General features: G+C 45.0%; 1 long non-coding RNA gene across 4 annotated transcripts in view; it reads left to right on the top strand.

Annotated features, from left to right (window-relative positions):
• LOC109303384 overlaps positions 1–6,946 on the top strand; it is a 97,508-nt gene that overhangs the window by 7,151 nt on the left and 83,411 nt on the right. Inside the window, exon 1 of one of the 4 annotated variants that reach the window (XR_002099081.1) lies at positions 3,125–3,383. The exons of the other annotated variants lie outside the window; for them this stretch is intronic. This is a non-coding gene — a long non-coding RNA (uncharacterized LOC109303384). Of the gene's footprint in view, positions 1–3,124; positions 3,384–6,946 lie in introns of those variants that run through there. 4 annotated transcript variants of the gene reach the window in all.

Here is a 6,946-nt window from a genome sequence, read left to right as displayed (position 1 = left end):
GAAGAATTAACCCCTTCCCTGTTCACTTTGCCTTAACGGGGCCATGCTGGGATGTGTCTGGCCATGCCCCTGCTCCTGCTTGGGCTAGAGAGCAGAGGGGCTGGGTCTAGCCCTGCTCTCTACAGCAGACGGCACAGCCCAGCCCAGGGCTGAAGAGCATGCTGGGATGCTGGAGGACTCTGGTTTAATTTAAACCAGGAAGGGGTCTGGGAGAGAAGTCTGACCCAAATCAGGTAAGTCTGATACTACATTCAAGCAGGTTTATGTGCACTGGTTTATGTTCACTGAACTTCTATTCTTTTACAGGTTTAAACCAGTTTCTCATCACTTAAACCAGTTTATGTGTAACTTCTGTCCCTAGGCTTTTGATTCTGTTTCCACAATGCACAAGACTAGTGTGAGCTAGATTAAGTGGCTGAACAGAAACCTAGCAGATTAACATTTTAACCTGAAGAGGGATAATGCCTAAACTGGAATGCCTAACTTGACATGGGGTGGAGAAATTCCTGAAAAGTCAATAAGTGAGGGGTAAAAACAAGAAAAGAACATAATATGGAACATGTTTTCCAAACAGCAAACAAAAATAAAGTTAAGAAACATCTGACTACACTGCCATGCAAGCAGTTCATGGAACCCCTTATGCACTGTGGTGAGGAGGGGAATCTAGTTCTGATGTTAACTTATCCCTTTATTCATAATAAGAAAAACTGGCATTTCTGAATTACTACTTGCCTTGTTGTTTTTTTTAATTTATCTTCTGTAACCTTCAAGGCCCCAGTAAAGCTAATCCTTAGACTAGGCTAGGGCCAGATCCAAACTCCTATTTAGGGCCCCGACTCCTATTTAGGTGCCTAAACTTCCACTGAAATCTCACTGATTTTGTTAGGAATTTAAATGCCTAAAAACACCTTTCAGATCTGGCCCTCTGGTTATACCATTTTACTGCAGTGGGTCTGCTCATATGAATAAAGTTAAGCCTGAGCATGTTTTTAGGGAGGAGGTGACCATGAACTTGGAGTAAGAATCCTCCTACATGCTTGTAGATAACGTTTAGTGCCTGACTCAAAGTGAATAGAATCAGTGGTAAAACCCTGAAACCAGACCCTGTGAAGGAGGTACAACTGATGGCCCCACTTTTACTATGAACTCTGCTAAAGTTCTGGGGTCTACCCCTTGGAGATGTGGGCAGCATTTAACTCTCTTCATTTTTCTCCCAGCAGATTTTTTTTTTTTTTTACTTCAACGAATCTATTATTGCTTGTCTGTTTACAAATGGACCTTGGGCCTGGATACCAGCAGCATTAACTCTGATGTAATAAATAATAATTTTAGACACAGATATAAATTACCCAAGCATCAGGAGCAGACATGTGATCAGTTATGCTGTGCACTACGCTAGCAATGCACTAGAGCTTAGCTAGTGATATTGGAGAGAAGTGTAGTCACAGCCTACACAACTCCCTTCCATTCTGGTTGAAAGGGCAGTGGTCACAATAGGATTTCCTGTACAGCAACGTTCTTTTTCTTTTCTTCCTGAGGTCCATTTTATGGTCCACCTCTAAGTTAAGGAGGAGAAGTTTTCCCATTCTGCAAACATTTTCCCACACTGCTACAGGAAGAAGCCAAGGACTTCTTAAATAAAAAAAAAGTAAGACAAAACACAACACTAAGGGACAGAGATACAATCCTCATGCCCCAGGAAATAGCTGGTACTTAGGGTCCACACTGAGGGCATGCAAGCCCAAGGTTTAAATCATGTTTCTGCTGGAGTCCAAGCATTTGAACTTCAGCTCCCTAGCCACCAACCTATTCTGGATTTTGCAAGTGCAGGGGATCTGTCTGTTTTGTTGAAGCTGTTTCCCTTTGGATAAATTGCATATGTGCTGAGCCAGAGAAAGCATGAACTCGACACTACAGCACAATGGATAGCGGACTCACCTGGGAGGTGGGAGATCAAGGTTCCCTGCTCTGACACAAGCAGAGAAGGGCCGTGAACCTTGGTTTCATCCATTTCAGGTGATGGCCCTAAGCATTGGGTTATTGGTTGTTGTTGCTGTGGGTGATAGGATTTCAGGTTTACACCAGAAATCCACCCTTGGCAACACTGACACATGCAGTCCCATGACAATGTAATATTTTCTGATGAAAAATGTTTCACTGGGAGGTTTCCAATCCAGCTCTAGTTCCAAGAAGGCCAAGAGCAAGAGGCCAAGTCTGAGAACTGAACTCGAGGCTGTTCTGTGAAAACAATTCACATCACCTCAGACAACTTCCAGCTTCTTAACAGAAGAACACTGACCTGTTCCCCAAGCTGAACAGTCAAATGCCCTCAAATCCCCTTTTTTCCATGGAAACACAGACTGGTCCTTTAGCAAAGTGGCTGTTTCCTCTCAGGGGGGTTTTCAGGTGAACATTCAGAGTTGGAGTCTCTGAATGTTGAAATGTTACTCTGAATCATCTTTGTTTCCAGAGAAAGAGGCTCAAGGACTCTGTTTTTCTGTTATTTCTCAAAAAGAAAAAAAGCCCCTTTGCTTAGAGCAGGACTGTCCAAATGGGTTGCACGCCAAACCAGTCATGGGCCCTAAGCCACACACCTTATGTACTGCATGCTGTGGGGGGCCACACGCTGTGTGGGCTCCCCAGAACCTGGGCTGTGTGGGCAGGGAGTTCGTCAGGCCCCATCCCACTGTGCTGCCCTACCCTAAAGACTCCATGCTGCAGCACCAGGAGGAATTGCTGGGGTGGGGGGGCGCAGCTGAACTGCACATTAACCCTTTGTGGGCCACACTGTCAGGCTTTCAGTTGGACACCCCTGGCTTAGCATATTCTCAGGGCTGCCAGGTTAATCTGTGCACAATTTAAGCAGCAGGACCACATCAGTATTTTACACTGAGCCCCCTGCTCCTGAGGCAAGAATAAATCTCTTTAACATGATCAGGGTAGTAGAATATGCATCTTTTCAGTGAAGGCCTCTCATTTCTTTTTTTCTTAATGGATACAGGATACGGCACTATTTGTACTTAGAAGTCCAAGCAACAAATCTTTCATTATCTTCATATTAGGAGCTACGTTAGATAGAGAACGTAGAGCTAGGGACAGAAATTGCACATTGTAACAGGGAGCCCTAGCCCTGCTACCAGGAAGCAGAGCGGCCCCTTGAAATCCAGAACCTTCCGGGCGCAGCTGTCCAGTTGAGCAGGGGTTAAGCATCACGCCCTGCCAGCTGGTCAGGTGACAGGAAGGGAAAGGCCAGAACCATATAAACCTCAAGTGGAAAAGGTGAGGAGGGCAGCAGAGAGGGAGATGCCCAGTGACTACAGAGCAGCTGCGGCAGCCTCCTTCAGAGGACTACGCCAAGCTGTGAGACAGAAGCGCAATCACATGTAAGCGGGCAGTTTGCCTCTCCTATTTTTTATTTTTGGTATATAGCCACAGGGGCCTATGGTTTATGTTTAATGTTAAGGCTGGTGGTTTGTGGCTGAAGCTGCAGGAGAAGAGGAGACCTCGTTAGCCCCAAGGGGTGCTGGGATAGGGGGCTCAGGAAATCCTGCTGCACTAGGGGTGCAGCACTAGGGCCAAGAGCCCAGAGTCGCTTGAAGGGGAGATAGGAGCCTTGAAGCTGGTTCCTAGTAGGTGGACTTAGGTGAATGGCCCTAACTACAGAAAGAGGGGCAAAGCAAGAGGGAGCTGAGGCCCCAACAGCCTGGCACCACAGGGACGTGGTGTAGAAGGGCCAGTTGGTCTGATGTTGTGGAGAGTATGGAACGGAGGGCCGTAAGCCCGAGCAAGTTAGAGAGCTGGAGCCTCAGAGTCAAGCCCTGCTTAGTGGATTTTGACTGACTGGCCTAGCTGGGCGGGGGGCGGTAAGCCTGCAGCAACTGAAACCCCAGCATAAAGAGAAAATTATAAAACATCTGTAAGGCATGGGGAACGTCAAGGGGAGGTAGGAGCATACATTTTGCCCTGAAGACAACAGCTCATTATCCTAGGTGGTGAGCCTAGAGCAGAGGTGGGCAATTATTTTGGGCAGAGGGCCACTTACTGAGTTTCGGCAAGCCATCGAGAGCCGCATGACAGGCTGCCCAGGGCAGATTAATATTAATTTTCTAAATTTTTTAGGGGCTCTGTGGGCTGGATAGAATGGCCTGGCAGGACGCATCCAGCCCCCGGGCTGCATTTTGCCCACCCCTGGCCTAAAGCCTGTGTGGGAACCTTTGGGTCACCTCCCTCTTTTTAAGAACCAAGTAACATCAAGTCATGGCAGGTGAGTAAAGCAGGGGGGAAGTGGATTCCCAAGGGAAGAAAATATAGCAAGACTTGACGGGTGCCCACTTACCGGCCTATAAAAAACAAATGCAGCCAAAGATGGCACCCTGTCACACACAAACCTGTATAAGTGCTTAGAAACCAGTTCAGATCTGTAACAAAACAGAAGTTCAGTGCATATAAACCGCTTTCAAAATCGCCAAAACTGATTTAAGATAAACCTGGATGGATTTAGTATCAGACTTAACTGATTTAGGTGAAATTGGTTTATTGAGCTTCTGTTCCAGATCCCTTCCAGATTCAAGTTAACACAGATCCCTGGCATCCCAGAATGCTTTGCACCTCCCCCATAAGCCTCCCCTAGCAGGGTGTGAAGGCTACCCTGGGCTCAAGCTGTCTGCTCCAGCCAAGCAGGGAGGCATGTTGTAGCACTTGCCTGGCTTCTGGCCTGGGCAACTACAGGCATTTTGTGACTGCATCTCCAGAATCAAAAGTGAATGTCTGTTTACTTGTATATCGGTTCGATCTATGCAACTTAGACTAGCGTGAAAAGATTATATTGATTTAGCCTCATGCTTGTTGACTGTCTGTACTTAACCTCAAAGGCTCAGAAAAGTCTGCCAGTACATATGGCAGAACTTGGGTCTGCCTTCTTATTGTTGTGAACCAAAGAAATGAAATGATTTCTGGGGACTGTAGGGTGGTGCTGTCCATGAAACAAGGTGGCAGGAAAAGAAAAGGATGGTGAAGAACTGAATCAAATAGTAAAATAAATGTCTGGGTTCCAAAGTTGCTTGTTTTCAGTAAGTGTAATTTCCATCGACTTGAATTAGCATTTGACCCTTTCCTCCTCCTCTCCTTTTCCTCCCCAAATAAATTCAAATCTCTGTAAATATGACAGTGTTTCTTTCTAAGAATGTTATACTGTAAGGAGCTGCAGGCTATGCCGTCTCACTTTTGGCAATGAGATTACAATGGTAACTAACTCCAGATGCCTCAAGAAGCTGACATGAGCCTAAGAAAGTGTTGCATACCTAGTATTTGACCATAAGGCTTAATGCCTCACAAATGTGGAGCTATATGTAAAATCCTCCCTAATTAGGACCCAAAAAATAATAAAGTACCCACATGTAGACTTGTAAATATTTTACATGTGTATTTAGAATGCCAAAGACTTATGGGGCCCTGCTTTGGGTTGGGGGCCTTTAGGTTTTACCATAATATCGTCTTATTACTTAATTTATTACCTCATTTTGGCCTAAGAACATAGTCAAAGGGGTGAGGGGAAGAGGAGTTGCATCTATTGAGAGGAGAAATTGATGCTAAGTCTTTGCATCTTTGATGCAGTCCTATTTTGCTACAAAGAACGTGCACAAAGCCCTGTTTTCCTGAACAGGGAAGTCAGCAAGCAGTGCACACAGTTCCAATACAATCAATGCCAGGGTCCGTACACTTGCTGTTATCAATCCCCAGAGAGGATCTTAGGCCAACTGTGGTTCAGCTTGCCCTGGGCTCTTGTTGTAAATGGTAGTTTAGTTGCCTAGTTCCCTGCAGCAGCTTGTTGGGTTTTTTTACTACTGTCTTAAGTTAAGGGCAACACTTCCATCCCTCCCAGCTCCTATAACTTTAAAACTATAACAACATTTTGTTTAAATGGAGTAAAGGAAAGGAGGTGAGAACAGCTGGAATCTCAACAGGGTGTATGTGAGTAGCTAGAGACCCTAGGTAGAGGAACAGCTAAAAGAATTAGATTGTTGTCAAAACTCCCTCTACAAATGCTTGATAGCACTGCCAAAAAAAGCAAAATTTAAGTTAAAAGAAGCCAGGCTGTAATGTGAAATACTCCAAAGACAGGAGATGTCTGTGTTAAGGCCACCTGTCCACTGCCTTGCTTGTTCATAATTGCATAACTTCCCTGTGGCAACTGCAGGAAGATTTTACATGGGAGGGTAAAAATGGAAAAGTATTTGATCTGTCTTTTAATGCAGTTTAGCAGGTGAGAAGAAGGGAGGTGTTGATACCATGTGACAAGCTAACTTTCCAGACTAGAGCCACAAAACCTGGACCTAGTTGGTCCTTGGTGCTCATGCTGAACTGATGCACAGTTCCTGCGCGTTGAGTTAGTATATTTTATTACAGGTACTAAACTTAAATGTGTAGTAACTACAGTGCATTAATGCATGTGTAGATGTACCCAGTGACCATGAAATGATAAGAGCTCAAAATCCATAAGGCAAGGAAGGAAGGAGAGCAGCAGGAAGAGGATATTGGACTTCAAAAGAGCATACTAACCCATTCAGGGACCTGGTGGGCAGAATCTCCTGTAAGGCAAGTCTGGCAGGAGAAGGACTCCAAGAGACAGGGTGTCCTTTAAAGAGGCTCTCTTAAGGGTGAAGGAGCAAGCTGTCCTGATGCAACAGAAGAATGGGAAGTGCATCAAGAGGCCAGCTTGACTAGACAGTGATGTCTTTAAGGAACTGAAACTCAAAAAGGAATCCTACAAAAAGTGGTAACTTGGTCATATAACTAGGGAAGAGTATAAGAATCTTGCATAGGCATGCAGGGATAAAATTAGGAAGGCCAAGGCACAGTCTGATTTGCAGTTTCCAAGGGACATGAAAGGCAATAAAAAGATATCCTATAAGCATGTCAAAAGTAAGTTTCTTTAGGATCAAAGAAA

This window comes from Gavialis gangeticus, unplaced genomic scaffold (assembly GCF_001723915.1).
Source record: "Gavialis gangeticus isolate Ggan-Ray unplaced genomic scaffold, GavGan_comp1, whole genome shotgun sequence".
Taxonomy (NCBI): domain Eukaryota; kingdom Metazoa; phylum Chordata; order Crocodylia; family Gavialidae; genus Gavialis; species Gavialis gangeticus.
The sequence above is the reverse complement of the archived record's forward strand: the minus strand, read 5'-3'. Positions and strand labels throughout refer to the sequence as shown.